Below are 16,798 nucleotides of genomic sequence, written 5' to 3' on the forward strand. Positions count from 1 at the left end.
AACGTCGGTCATCAGTGACTGACATGGCACTTAACGTGTTAATTAGTACCATTTTTTTACTTACATTTATTGTTAAATTAAATAAATTAAACCGTTCAATAATGTTATTAACAATTTCTTTATTATTATGTATTATACATAGTTTCTTAAGAAAAACAAATTAAAAAATAAATTAAACCGTTCAATAATGTTATTAACAATTTCATTATTATTATGTGTTATACATAGTTTCTTAAGGAAAACTTGCTTTTCTTTTGTTTTAATGAGTTATAAGGTAATGGCACCTAATATGGAGATACAATTTTTGGCCAATATATATTACAAAATTCGGCTATTCAATTTATCTTTCAGAACATTTAATGATACTCAACTATTAACACTAGAACTACTGTGCCAGTCAAAATGACTGTTCCCAGTTTTCCCATTTCGCAATTATTGCTACCTTAAAAATATTAAATATCTTAAATGATTTGGGAAATAGTTTCTTTCGAACACTATAATGAGTGTCTGAAGGAACCGAGAAAAATTTATTGTTACTATTTACATACGTATTACATAGCAGTTGTATTAAATTATCGGTAGTTCTAGAGTTAATACATTGTTGACCGGCAATTTTATGCAGAAGCTATCCCTTTCCTAAAGTGAAACAATCTAGACAAACGTCAATGTACTTTATTTATACATGATGAATTGAAATGAAACTTTGGACTTTTTTTTTATATAACTTCTAATATTTTGCTTTTGCAATATTTTTATAGACATTATGTATATTTTATACATGGTCAGTTCTCAGACAAAATGGGACAAAATTGGGAAAAAACGTTGTTTTAAAAATTGAAAATTTTTATATAATTTAATTTATTATAGTATAATATAACTGATATATTTTATATTATTTACTCTTATTTGTAGCCGAAAAAATGGAAGTATTTGGAATTTATTTAAATTTTAACCCGTTGCCGTGTGATTTACTTCTTAACACGTTGAATAACATGGGAATCACCAGTGATTACTATAATTCCCACAAGTAAACGACGATTATTTGAAAACATTTCTATATTCTAAATAATGCTACCTAATGCGGTGACATTCAGCTAGATGAACGTGCAATAATAATAATACAATTCAATGAATGATTCAATATTATATTTTTTCCATTTTGTATACTGCGCTCTATGAAATCGTGGATACAGCTACTCTCTATCCTTCATTCCGTTCTCGCTACATTCATTCAATTTAGCGCACCTTCTATTTTCCTTCCTTTCACTATCTATCCTTCTTAACCATTCTATTTGCAATATTTAATATACCCTGTGTTTCAAACGTTGAAACAGCTAATGCAAGTGCAAACACGAGTTAACTCATGACCGGTCAACAACGTTTGGCCATGAAAGCACGAGTTAACTCATGACCTGCCAACAATGTGTTAATACGATTGTCTTCTATTACCAATAAATTGTTTCCCATGACAACTAACACATCAGGCTATTTATTTTCCAAAATATGGTGTTCCATATTAACACGTTTGCTATCAGCGTCACATATCTGTGCCAGGCGCAATCTTATGTTTTACATAAAGCAAATGAAATTAATCTTATAGATATTATTATTTAAAATTATAAGCTACGGCATTATATTTAGAAACTCAATAACTTGTTCCACTTTCATTTTTTCCATATTTTCTTTAGAAGATTTATTGAATTGAATAAAATATTACAATTGAAGAGGTACTCGTCGAAATAAACGCTGGTAGCGAACGTGTTAAGCACCGTTACCTTATATAACTCGTTTCCGGTCAACAATGTGTTAATACGATTGTTTTCTATTACTAATAAATTGTTCCCCATGGTAACTAAAACATCAAGCTATTTATTTTTCGAAATATTATGATGTTCCATGTTAACATATTGTACGCCGGCTAAACTTCAGCTATTAGAAACGCGAACGTCGGTGATTATATTGATACATTTTTAAACATCAATCAAACCGGAATTTGTAACTTACGAAAAAGAATAAGGAAGACGATTTTGTAATTTTACTTTGGATTTGTGTTATAAATATCTGAAATATTACATTAATGTAGGACTAGCAATTAAACCATAAAAAAATCCCTCATTATCGCGGGGCCGGCACGCAATGTGTTAAGCATTGTTACCTTATATAATTCGTGACGGGCCAACCATGTGTTAATACGACTGTTTTCTATTACTAATAAATTGTTCCCCATGGTAACTAATACATCAAGCTATTTATTTTTCTAAATATCATGATATTCCATGTTAAACATTGTTACCTCATACAATTCCTGACCGGTCAACCATGTGTTAATACGACTGTTTTCTATTACTAATAAATTGTTTCCCATGGTAACTAATACATCAAGCTATTTATTTCCTGAAATATTATAGTGTTCCATATTAAGCACCGTTACCCTACATCAGTCGGGCTCTTGTCCCACTGGATTGCTGGAACAAACCACTGCACGTCGGTTTCGGAGAAAAGTCAGGCCGAAAACACGAAATCCTTTTGTTCGCAGTCTTTTGTTCAATATGCCCGAGGCGTTCGATAAGGCCGACCGTAACCGCGTCTCGGCCAAGGGGAAAGAAGTACGCACAGCATTCAAATCAATTTAATCGGGTAATTAAACCAGCTCACGCTACTGTTCGTCCTCGTCCGTATTACGTAAGAGCGTCACGATTCAAAGGAGGACGTAAACACAATCGCGCGGGCAGCGTTCGCGCACCTAACCCAACCTAATCGAATTTGCCCAACTTTCCACCTTTTCCTCGGTTTTTGCCGTTCATTTCGTCCGCACCTGCGTCAATCTTTCGTGGCTCACTTGCTGGAACCTGCCTCGGAGAAAGGGCAATCGAAAGTCGACGATTTTCGAACTGACCGTTGGCAGATGTTCCTTGTGGGACATTACATGTTTAACATGCTGACAGCCACGAGAATTTAGTTTTTCTTATAATTTATCATGTCGTAACCGGAGCAAATGGTATTAGAGTTGATTAACCCCTTGCCTTATAACAACGTGTCAGACGCGTGGTGAAGACTTTAAACAGAATTTAACAAACATAAATATTACTTCATTTTTGTGAATACAAATTGAATAGTACTCTTCTGTTACGAATTATTATAGCTTAGAGAAAACATAGATGTAGAATATGCCTAGGATTTTTGTCTTTTTTCTATCTATTTTTAATAACAAAGTAGGTGTGCCGATCATAGTTGAGAAAGAAATCGTAGGTCAAGGGGTTAATACGTTAAGCGCCATGAAAATCTTGACCATTCTTCTGTACAGTTATCCTTTTCAGCAAAGAAAAGTAGCAACAATTATTCACTATTTGGCGTTACAATCTTTGCATTACATCTTGATTATTTTGCATGTTACGATTGTTTTCAAGTAATTCAGAAGCGTCAGTCATCGGTGACTGACATGGAATTTAACGTGTTAACAATGATTTGGTATCATATTTTTTAACCCTTTGAGTGCCAGGGGAAATTTTCATACATATCCGAGAAATGCCAGGCAGATTTAACACTAAAACTACCAAGCAGTTAAATCGGCTTTTTGAAATTCGTCTATAGAAACTCCAAGAGTGCATCCGTTGGGGCTTTAATTGATTTACAATTCAGTTTGCATATTGTTGAATCAATTTCTTTAATCATTTTTCAGAGAAACATCTGTTATCTTTTTAGTAATCGCAAAGAGAAGAAATTCGGAATGGCTCATTTTGACTCGTGTGGTAGTTTTAGTGTTAAAGATGTATGATTATAAACAAAAATTTATATTTTGGGCAATTTTGATTTCAAGTTCATAAAATATGTTTCACAAATTTTTATAAATTTTGTATTACTAATAAAATCAGAAAGAAACTTTTCGTAAGTGCATGAAAAAGCTCCTTGGCACTCAAAGGGTTAATTTACATTATTATTTAGCTACCTATGTAACAAAATATTTTGATACATCAGTTTTCTTCGTGTAATCGTTTTCAAGTAATTCGGAAGCTCCGGTCATCGATGACCACCGTGTTAACACTTTGACTGCCAAGTAAGCACTCATCAAAACTTGTATGTTACAATTTTCTTAATAAAGCCGAAACTAAAAAGTCAAGAGTCTTCATAACGATTGCTCTACTATCTTTCTTACATTTCATACATCCAACAATATTCGGCTCTTTTGATAAATCACCAAGAAAATTGATGTTTAAGTTTAAGTAAAAAATGATATCACCCGAATTCGGATAGCGTGCAGTCAAAGTATTAACCTATTCGCTGCTCTAGTTTGCGTTACAGTGATGCTCGGTTAAATTTTAAAACTTCTGGTCTCAGCATTAACACTAGAACTGCCGAGCATTTAATACGATTGATATGTAATCTCTATAAAAATTGTAACAATAGATTATTTTCAATTTCTTTGGATATTCATCATAGTACTCAAGTAAAACTATTTATTTCCAAAATCATTTCAAATATTCAATGCTCTTAAGATATTACTAAGTGCGAAACAAACAAATCGAAACCAGTCATTTTGACTGGTACGGTAGTTCTAGTGTTAATTCTCGCCAGTGCAGTGATGCCCGCTTGAATTTCACAAAATCCGCTCGGCTAAATTCCACTGTTCCTAAATTCCACCGTCCCTATTCTTCCCTCACTGTCACGCGTTCAGCGTAACGCGATCCCAGTAGGCAGAGACAGAAAATGAATACAATGAGAGGAAGAGAGACAGACGCGGGTCAAAGAGATGCCGCACGCAGGTATAAACTTACCTTTTGAATCATAGTTTTCATATGAATCATAGTAATCATATGGAATGTCGAGATTCCCATTAAAATAAGACCAAACACGATGTAAATCGGTGTAGTTTTATCGATTTAGTGGAAATGAAGCTTTAGTTTTGTTAATTACATTAAGTTGGTAAAACTAGTCCGATTCCCATGGCGTTGGGACTCATTTTAATCACGACAATCTCAGAAATTCACTGGAACTACATTTGAAAAGACAAGGTTAAAATGACTGTAATTGAAATTTTCTTTATTGCATCTTTATAGTTACACTTCCACTCACTATATCGATTCTCTGCCTTTGTCAGGCTGTGCTAGTAGTTTTAACCTTACCTTCTCAAATGTAGTACCGATGGGTTGTTGAAATTTTTCTGATTAAAACTGAGTCCAAACACAACGCAAATTGGACTAGTTTTGCCGATTCAATGATTTATTGTTTGAGCTCACCATATATTTACTGTACGACTAGACGTTGGTACACGAGCATATTTTACTGCAGCTACAATAGCAATTGCTGTGCCAGCAGGAATTGAAGTATTTAGATGATTATCAACATTTTATACAACAAAAATCTTTTCAAATGCTTCAATTTTATGATCAATAAGATTTATTTCATTATTTACCACTGGAGGTTATCAGGAATTATATTATTAAATTCATCAATTGATATTATCAACAAGATTGCATTTATGATTCACAGAGCAAACAAAAAATTAATGTAATTTTGCATTTGTCCAATCTCACAGTTAACACATTGCGTATCAACGAATTTTCGGAAAACTGAATTTTGCGGATGGATTTTCAGCAAGATCAGTTTACATAGTTATGTACAGAACAACAAAAATATCATATAGTTATGTAACATATTTTAAATAGATAATCAGCTCGAATCAAGTTGAATATTTTTTCAAATTCGTGTTTCGAGTCGCTGGTAATGTCAGTGAGAAAAAGCTTCGACTGCAAAGGGTTGAAAAATGTCTGAAGAATATTTTTCTCTGTTTTAAGGGACTGATAATTTGATATAGTTATTTTATCTCTAAGTGTACGTGTGTAGGCAATATTCCATAATTCTTTGAAGTACAATCGTGTACATTTTTTACGTCAATTCGTACAATTCGAATGCCGTGTAAATCGAGGGCTAAGTAAATACCGTATAAATATTTGGCATTTTAGTGATAGTGAAATATTTGGTTTCAAGACGATGCCATCGGGAACTAACGGGCTAATTCTTGGCAAACAGGGCAAGACGTTATTACTTTTCCGGCGGGCAATGGGTTAACACCTTGTCCTATGATTTCTTTCACAACCATGCTTGATAAAGCTACTTTATCGTGATTTATTTATTAGAGATAAAAGAATTTGACACTCGTTCCACGTCTACGTTTACTCTGAAGGTTATCGATTAACCCCTTGCCCTATGATTTAATTCCCGATAATTGCTATCGATACAACTACTTTTCCATTAATAATTTAGAGGAAAAGGTGGTAATTCGTCTCACAATTTTAGATTTCTCTCTGAAATTTCATTCGCTACTTAACACTTTGCTTGCCAGGTGAGCACTCATCGAAACTCCCACACAGTCGAAACAATTTCTTAATAAAACCGAAATTAAATCGTCAAGATTCCTCATAACGATTGCTCTATCGTTCTTATATCTCGTACATCCAACAGAATTCGGTCCGTCTGTTACATCACCAAGGAAATTAACCCTTTGCACTCAAGAGGTGACTCACTCAGCATTTGATTTGATATAACAAAATTACAAAGTGTTATATATCATATTAAGTTTTGTATAATGCATCCATATGTGAAATATTTATATAAAATTAGCTTTGTTTCTTAATTTACGTGTGTTTTCTCATTAGTTCATTTCAGATAATATCGTCTGTTCCCATCGGAAAGTGTCGAATATTTCTAGTGAAAAGCTTCCGAGTGCAGTTAATATTTGAGTTTCTGTAAATACTGGTGTCGTCCAAATTCGAGTGACGTTAGTCAAAATGTCAAGTTGCTTCAAATTTTCGCGTAAGATGTACGTAAATTGGTGAGGTTACTTGCGACAAAAGATGGAAGTAAAAGGAAAAAAGAGGTCTATGTTTGCACTAAAATATAATTATTGATAACAGAAGAATAATGTTTAATTCGAATTCAAACGCGTAGAGTAATATTTATGCTTGTTACATTTTGTTTAAAATCTTTACCACGAGTCTGCCACGTTTTTATAATACAAGGTGTTAATAAAATCAGTCACACGCAGCATTTGTTAAGTACACCAGCAAACTTTGTTCTAAAAAGGAAAATAAAAATTTGTTTAAATATTATAATACAATATTTTTTAATTATCGATGGTGTTACTATAAAAATGAGTTATTACTGATAAGTTACAAAATTAGCTAGAGTGTTAATGAAGTAGTTAATGAAGAGTTAATTTTCCCTTAACACTAAAACTACCGGGCAATTGGAGTGACTTAGTTCTAAATTTTAATAGAAATTAGAACAATATATCTCTCGATATTCGGTGGGTCCTGTATTATTGTATATGCACAAATATACAAATTTATTTTACAATATTTCGCAGAACCCTCGTTATAGTTCAAATACTTGCAAACTAAAAATTCTAAAATGGGTGAATTTAACCCATCTAGAAGTTTTAGTATTAATTAAAATTCCTTTAATTGAATTTGTATTCAAAGAAAGGTGAATAATATTTAGATCTGTCGAGTTTTCTGTCAAATCTTCCTCATCAGTCCGACACGATGTTATAGGACAAAGGTTAACCTTTTGGTATACGATTTGAATTATGAAAAATCATGTATGAAAGAGGTATTTTATTATTTATTAAAGCAAACAGCATATTCCAATTTATGATTCGCACATTTTGTTCAGTAAAAGTGTATTATTGATTTGGATAGAATTGTAATCACAATCTTGATTGCATGGAAACATTACTAAACAAATTAATGTTCGTTCGTATAGATCAAAGCAGACATAAAGTTTACCAAGTAATGTTTATAAAATTCAATATGTAAGTCAAATTGACACGTTCCGTAAACCTAGTGTGGATTTTATATCATTTCCTATATTGTCCAATTAATCAGTTTCTCAATTTTTGTCTTTTGTGTTAAATGTAAACATGCAATATTTAAATATAAATATAAACATAAATTACTTTCTGTTGTTTTCTCGTTCTGATCTGAAATCAGAATATACGGTGTAACGTCGACTAACTTGACGAGATTTTTTTCTTGGATTTTAATACCATTTTAGAAAAAGAATATTGTTAATATACTGTCAGATTCTTAAAGCCAAATTCTAAAATATAAAGAAGTTATAATATATTTGACATTGTAATTATTAGTCAGTCGAATTGATTTTTTTTAATTTCTTTATAGAAATTGTGAGAGTGTATCTATAAAGACTTTAACTGATTTGTAATTCAGCTTGTGTGGTGCGTGAGGTACTGTAAAAGTTTCGGGAAAGTATAAGAAAAGTCACAAATAAGTTTGAACTAATGGTTTTATTGTTTCCCAAAAATTTTCCCTTCATAATCATGCATTTTCTACTGTGTTGTGTTGACACTTTGTAAGCTTAAGAATGTGAAGCTTTACAAAAATAACTAACAACTGAATGGCAACGCTAGAAATGGCGGATTCATGAAACTTTTATATGTGAGGAAATAGAATATTAATTTAAAATAAGGAAATAATGTAAATGAGAAAATAGAATATTAAGTTAAAATAAGGAAACAATAAATAAGAAAAAAGAATATTAATTTAAAATAAGGAAACAATAAATGAGAAAAAAGAATATTAATTTAAAATAAGGAAACAATAAATGAGAAAAAAGAATATTAATTTAAAATAAGGAAATAATGTAAATGAGAAAATAGAATTATTAATTTAAAATAAAGAAATAATGCTTGGGAAAGTAGAAAATTAATTTCAAATAAGGAAATTATACTTGAGAAGATAGAAAATTTATTTAATATGGAAAATTGATACAGAAACAAAAAGATATGAGTAATTTCACTTGTTTATGCACGTGTTGAAATAGTAACTTGACTAAACCAGCCACCTGATACGACAATCATAGATTTGTCCATGTAGAGAACTTTGAAGCAGAATGTTTATTCAACACCAGTCCACTCAGAGAGCAACTGAGAAACCGAATGGTACTGCAGTACACCAAATATTACCAGAGCAATGTCAAACTGTAATTAAAGCGGTCAATGTTAGATGTACTATTGCATGTAACCTTGCAAGAGGCTAACATTTCAAATAATATCTTCATTAACGTACATGTACCACTGTCTAACCAGTCAAGGTTATATAAATATAAAGAGTTAATATTTAATATAAGTATTTTAATATAAATATTCATTTCAATATAAATTTGTAATTCCAATATGAATATTTATTTTGATATAAATTTTGGATTTCGATATCAACATTTATTTTGATATAAACTTTTAACTTCCATATAAATACTTATATTTGTATTCATAATATAAATCTATAATATAAATATATTGTCTTTATAGTCTTAGCTACATAGTTAGTTATTGATACATTTACCTTAACCCCCTATAAACCAGTGCCACTTTAAAATCGCATACTAGATAATATATGAACATCTCATTAATTTATTTAACTTCCTCCCGTCAGGTGACAAATGAAATTAAGTCTTGTTCCGAATTCTTACGTTATAACGTGTTTCATGTAAAACAAAAGGATAAAAGTTATATTTAACACTTTTATTTTAAGAACAGTAGCATACTCATGCTCTAATTGTATATAAGCATAAAAAGATAAAATGAACAAAAGAAGAACAAGTTATCATTGTTCCTTTTCCTCTCAATTCCACTTTACAGCCTTTTTATTCTATTTCTTCACGTTTTTTATCCTCTTCGTCATCCAATAAATCGAAGTCAGGATCTTCGTGTTGCATATTTGTTGTCACGGACAAATATGCTTAAAATAACCTAACATTTCCTTAAGTTGACCCAACATAGTTAATGAATCGCTTTTCTTCGAATATATTTACTGGGCCTTCCTGTAGCAATTTTAACACGTCGACTGCCACGAGAGTTTCGAGCGTTTTATTATACTAATATTTATTCCTTCGTAGTAAAGATAAATGGTTGTGTGCTGGAGTGCTAAGGGTTAATAAATGATTAACGGTAAAATAGTTTTATCGATCGCGATTGAGAAATAATTGATAGGGCATTAACACGTTGACTGCGCGAGAATTTCGAGCGTTTCGGTATAGCATGATTTATTCCTTTATAATACAGCTATTGTCTAGCTGTTTATGTTTCTAAATATTTTTATTCGATACCAATTTCCTTATTGTAATTATTTTCAAGCAATTTCGAAGCTCCGATCATCCGTGACAGTCAACGCGTTAATTTTCCATTATGACGTCTATTAACCCTTTGAACTCTGTAGGCTCCAATATTGCACCAGTTATAAGATTAAATATTTTAATGAACCTTAAAGAATCTACCCTAAAATTATTCGATTTTCCACACATCCAAATTTTTTACTAACAAGGAAAATAAAAGATCGAAGAAATGTTATAGCATTTCTAATTTTCGCCAGGAATACTATAAAAATTAGTTGCAGTTGCTGATAGATTACAAAACAACCTGGAGTGCTAAGGGTTAACCCTTTGTACTCAGGAGATGATTCTCAGTCACCACTCGATTTGACACAGTAAAACTATAAAATCTGATCTGTAATATTTAACTTTGTATAATGACCCGATACATGAAATATTGGAACAAAATAGCTTTGTTCCTCAATGTACTTGTGATTTCCCATTGAGTTAATCTCAAAGAATATCGTCTTCGCCTCGTCAAACAATGTTAAATATTTCTAGCGAGAAACTCCCGAGTGCAAAGGGTTAACACATTGCATGCGAGTATATTTCGCCACGGACTTACGCGTGTAGCGGGCGTTTTTCGTTAATTTCGCAAGGGTTCGGTCATTCGGTAAAAACGCACTAAATTAATAACCACTTCGTTTTTCTTAAGGAAACTTTTTTTATTTTACACTTAAATGTATGCTCTATGATTATTAAACTAAAACAATGCAAATCGTTGCCTAGCAGTATAAACATTGTACATATAATGCTCATCGTATTTATACGATACTCGCTTTCCAGCACAAATCTACTAAATATGTACTCTTTGACACACGCTCCAGTGACAGACTGCGAAAAATGTTTCCCGCATGCAATGTGTTAATCCTTTGCACTCGAGAGGCGACTCCCAGTCGCCAGGTGATTTAATACAGAAAAATTATAAACTTTGGAATTTACCATTAACCTTTGTATACTGCACCAATACGTGAAATATTGAAAGAAAATAGCTGTATTAACTAATTTATGTATGATTTCTTGTTAAGTTCATTTTAAAGAATTTTGTCTACATCTAATTAGGAAGTATAGAATATTACAAGTGAAAAACTTTCGAGTGCAAAGGGTTAATACTAGAGCTACCGAGCCCTTGATTTTTAAACATTCTTCTATAGAAACCATAGAAAGCCATTGATTAAAATGTCAATTATATATTTTATATATAAATATAGAGTTATATTTTAATCTGTTGATTAACCGCTTGAGTAATAGAGGCTTTTAAAACAACACGGTCGAAAAAAGTCGAATAGCGGAATAGCGCTTTCTGAATCGGATGCAAAAAGATCCAAGTGGCGCGACAGCGCACCTTTTATTCTGTGTCGAGAAAAGCCAAGCAGTGCAACAACGCTTGTCTTAATCTATGTTAATACTATAGAAAAAAATAATAAATATTAGAAAAAAATGAAAGAGGAAATAATAGTGCTGTTTTTTATACGCAACTCAATGACGTATGTAATCTTTTTGTGTTTATACTATTTTGTTAGATATGAAGGTGACCTTCATTTTTTTTAACAGAATGCTATATATCTTTCTATATCACATAAAAGCGTGTGTCTAGACGAATTCATTCGTATACTGCACAGTAACCTTCAAGGTCATATCAGGTCAGAAATGGAAGAAACATTTTGAAGTTTCTTCCTTTCTTCCATTTCTGACCTGATCTACGATTTACGAGAAAAACGCTGCCTAGTAATAGTGTGAACACCCTATTATATGTATAAATTTATAATAGGTAACAACGAAATACAAAATGTATTACTTATATACAGAAACAGTAGCGATGTACATGCGTCTGAAAATTTGAGCGCATTTGGTCACATTGTGAGTGCACCGTCAGTTGTTCGTATCGTTCAAACGCGCTGGGTTTTTTCTAAATGAAATCTGCAGAGCGCGAAAGCGGCAAATGGGACTCAAACAATTAATAAATCATGCATTTTAACCAGTTAAGTGTGGAATTTAATTTGAAAAATCTGTCACTGTGCGCGCAATAAAATCAAATAATGAAGTGTATACTCGTCAAATGCAGGCCAAATGCACTTAACACTAGATCTACGGAACGCGTCAATTTGACGCAGATCGAATTTTATAAACATTATTTGGTAAATGTTTCAATCGATTTTCGTTGATCCAATTACACGAATATGAATCCTGCTTGTCTATTTCTACATCTACAATTTCCAAAATCTAAATGAACGAATATCAACTTCCCCGGGAACAATAGAATAAACTGTACAATAAATGCCCGTAAACCTAGTGTTAAAATATATCCTAACAAAAAACTAAAGTTAAACGCAGAAGAATTACATGTTTGTCTCAAAAAATAAACAATCTATGAAAAAGTTAGCAGCATTAAGAGTTTTAAGATGACGTGTATACTCGTCAAACACAGTTAACTGGTTAATCATTTCTCGAAGCAGCATTTGTATGCTTTCAATAATTGTGAAAGAAGGAATAAGCAATGGGTCATTTTGATTCATCCGCTAGTTCTAGTGTTAAGCTCTTCCTTTCTTCCATCCTCCCCTCCCTTCACCCCTTGCCGTACAATGACGAGTGAGACTCGCGATGAAGATTTCTAGACTAATTTAACAACAATCAATGTTATTCATTACCCACGGATCAAAGCAAACAACTATTTTGCTATTATCATTGTATTATCTTCAAATAAAATTTTCACTTGAAGTAGAATGGACAATTTTGTTGGATTTTTGTTCCAAATTGTCGATAGTAAAATGGTACATGAGCTTAGTGGCGAAAGTAAATAGTACGCTAAGAACATAATACGAACCCAAAAAATCTGTTATTATGGGGTGCGACGCGCAAGGCCTGATACCTCAGGTATACTCGGACCGTTTATGACCAGGCCACTTGAACTCAGATGGTTCGCAGGCGGCCTATCAGCAACTGCAACTAATTTTTATAGTGTTCCTAGCGAAAATTAGAAATGCTATAACATTTCTTCGATCTTTTATTTTCCTTGTTAGTACAAAATTTGGATGTGTGGAAAATCGAATAATTTTAGGGTAGTTTCTATAAGATTCGTTAAAATACTTATTATTATAACTGGTGCAATATTGGAGCCTAGAGAGTTCAAAGGGTTAACACTAGAACTACCAAACTACCATTCCTAGATTTTTTTTCTACAACTACTGAAAAGGAACAGATGCTTCTTAGGGAAATGAGTAATGAAATTGATTTAAAAATACGTAAACTAAATTATAAATCGATTGAAATCTCAACGGACACAATATTGGTGTTTCTATACGAAAATTGGGAAATCTAATTGAATTACTCGGTAGTTCTAGTGTTAAGATCATTGTAAGGCTTTTGGGGTAGAGTGTAGTTTTGCGAGTTGAGAGGAGCAGTACAAAGTAGACTAGCGTTGAACAGTGTAGTACTGCGTAGAATAGATTAACACGTTGAATGCAGCGCGATTTCAAGGTACAAAATACTTAAAATGGAAAGAATATAATATTAAATCATTTGATTGAATTGCATTGTTATTATTCCAGGTTCATCTAGCTGAATGTCACCACATTAGTTAGCATTATTTATAATATAGAAATGTTCTCAAATAATCATGGTTTAATTGAGTGAACTATAGTAATTCGATTTGGTTGGGGAATTCAATGTGTTAAGATACATAGTTTAGTTTAATTCTGGTCCAGCTATAGTCTGTTTAAATAAAATTACAATTACACCTGTGCTTGTTTTCGCCAAACCTTCCAATCCCACATTCTTATATTAATTTCTGTTTTATTTTTCTTGTATTACACAAACATAATGTTATGGGAATCGATATTCGATAGATTAATATTGAAAAGTACAAATTCACCACCTATACGTACTCAATCTAATTATAATCATATAATGGATGTGCATAACGTGACAAATAACACAATACAATATTGAAAAGTATAAATTCAGTACCTATACGTATCTAACCTAATTATAATCACGTAATGGATGTGCATTACGTGAACAGTAATACTGTAAAATTTGTATACGTAAGCAGAGAAATTTACTTTGTTTATATAGTTTTAATTTAAAAATATATCTAAAAGTAATTTTTCATGATTTTTGTTAGGTGACCATACTAACCTGCACAATGATGAATTTTCGTAATACATATTCGATGCAATTAAATTGTTTTTATTTCACTTTCAGCCTTCGTCACGAGTAACCTTGTTAGTTGACCTACATTTTACAAGAAATTACAAAAAATTCAAGCTATTCGTGTTACGAATCAGATTTTAGAACGAAATACCAGACTGGGCACCATATTATCAGTTGATCCTCTAATATGTCGGCAGTGAGAATCCGTGACAAGTGTTTTTCTATATAACCACAGATACTATTCTACGGATATTTAAGTACTTTTTATATATTTTTGCCAAACTGTGAAATCGGTTGCAGCAATAGGCGTGACTCAGCTTCTGGTCGCCAGTGGCTGGCAATGAATCTATTTTCATTAAAATTTTCAAGGACCTAATTTAATTTTTCATCTTCCTATCGCTGACATAAATACATTACATAAGAAATATTAATAATGTTACATATGTGTTGTTATAAATATACGATATAAAGAAAATTTGAATTTCCTAACAAAAGTTTTTTCTTAATTGCTTTTCATAAATATTATTAAATATTTGTTTCATTGCTTTTAATTATAAATTATTATTTCCGACGTATTTTTGTGCGAAAAATTAAAAAAAGTCTTTAACGAGTTTTTCTTTATTTTTTCTAAATATTATTAAATATTTGTTTTCTTTGTTTTTAATTGTAAATAACGATTTCCAACATTTTTTGCGTGAAAAATAAAAAACAATCTTTAACGTGTTTTTTCAAATCATTTCTTCTAAATATTATTAAATACTTGTTTAATTGTTTTCAGTTATAAATAATGATTTCCGACATATCTTTGTGCGAAAAATTAAAATAAATCTTCGTGAGAAGGTTAATAGTCTTTTAAAGATTAAAGAATTTCTCAATGAACTTTTGGACATCAACAATTATTATCGTGCACCGATAAGTCATCTTGTGTAACATAATCTAATCATACCTTTCAACGGTCATTATGCAGAGCAGAATAATTAAACTGATTTTGAATATAGTATAGATATTCAAAAATTCGGCGATAAGCTTTAGACAGATAAAATGTTAATTTATCAGTTAATCAGATTGAATAAGGTTCAAGTAGAAGCGTCTGCGAAAAATATTTGAAAATAAGAGGAATTGGTAACCAAGAATTCCGATGGTTCCAGACGCCTATGAAACCATAAAAATTCTCTGGGGATTAACAGCAGTCCTAACCATCAGTGGAATCGACTGGCTTGTATTTTCTTATAGGAGTGCATTTATTAAAATTCCGATCGATTTATATTAGGTCGACCAAAAAATCTTCTCACGATTTTAAATGTAGTTAGAAAACAAAGTTTGCTATGTTAAAATCGAATGTATTAAATAAAATTTACTGTGTTAAATAAAAAATTGTGTGTAAACTGTTTTAATTCCTTGCTTTACAAGTGTGAGGCTTGTGTTGGACGTTTTAAACAGAATTTAATAAACATAAATATTACTTAATTCCTTTGAATTCAAATGAAATATTATTCTTCTGTTATCAATTATTATATTGTAGGGCAAACATAGATAAAGAATATACATAGAATTTTTCTCTGTTTCCAATAAATTGTTACTAACAAAGTTGTATCGATCACAGTTGAAAAATAAACTATAGGGCAACGGGTTAAATAAATATTAAAATTTGTTATTATATACTATGTCAACTTAGTTGAACTGTGTTGCGTATTTGATTCGAAAACTTACTATCATCTTTTAGTTTACCTGTTTGTAATGATTATTAGTATATTATAATATAGTTAATTAGTACATTATAAATGTCATATTGAACTCTAAAATGACAAGACATTTTAGTTAATCTAATATTTCAAAATACACGTTGAAAAATCAAATTATACAAGGATTTCGCAGAAAAACATTCGTGCCTTTTCAACGGTCATAAAAAAAGTCTGAAGCAGGTAATTTTGATAGTTCCAGTATTTATAATTGCAATTAATAATTATTCGACAAAAATATGTTTAATTTTTTGAATATTTTAAGCTTGTATGTTAATGTACTTCCACCATCGTTATTTTGAAGTCCAAAATAATACTAATTTTTTCAATAATAAATTATTTACTTTTTCAAATAAATAGGTAATCCTTTATTCTGCTTTAGTTTTCCATTAAGATGTATCATAGGTGTATTTATTCTGCGTTTGACGTTTATAGTCGTCATTGCTTAATTTTAAATGCGCACCCGACGAGAGATATTTACGTAAAATTTGCACCACTCGTCGATCTGACAGATATTAATTTTTTTCATAAACATGATTTGGTAAAAGTGTATGTCAATTTTGATTGGCGTATTTGAGCGGCTCGGAATAATAGTGGTTTAACTTTGTTTTTATGTTTTGAAGAAGAAATTATTAATAAAATGATTAATACTAATATTAGTAATTAATAATAATCAAGATTAACAAGAAGAATAATAACAAGAAGACTTCACACAAGTCTATTTTTTGAAAACTCAAAAATAG

The 16,798-nt window shown here is 31.3% G+C and overlaps 1 protein-coding gene across 2 annotated transcripts in view; it reads left to right on the forward strand.

The window, feature by feature from the left end:
- PIG-S (phosphatidylinositol glycan anchor biosynthesis class S) overlaps positions 1 to 16,798 on the forward strand; it is a 47,442-nt gene that overhangs the window by 14,768 nt on the left and 15,876 nt on the right. The gene's annotated exons all lie outside the window — the stretch shown is intronic.

Source organism: Nomia melanderi, chromosome 2 (assembly GCF_051020985.1).
Source record: "Nomia melanderi isolate GNS246 chromosome 2, iyNomMela1, whole genome shotgun sequence".
In the NCBI taxonomy this organism is placed as follows: domain Eukaryota; kingdom Metazoa; phylum Arthropoda; class Insecta; order Hymenoptera; family Halictidae; genus Nomia; species Nomia melanderi.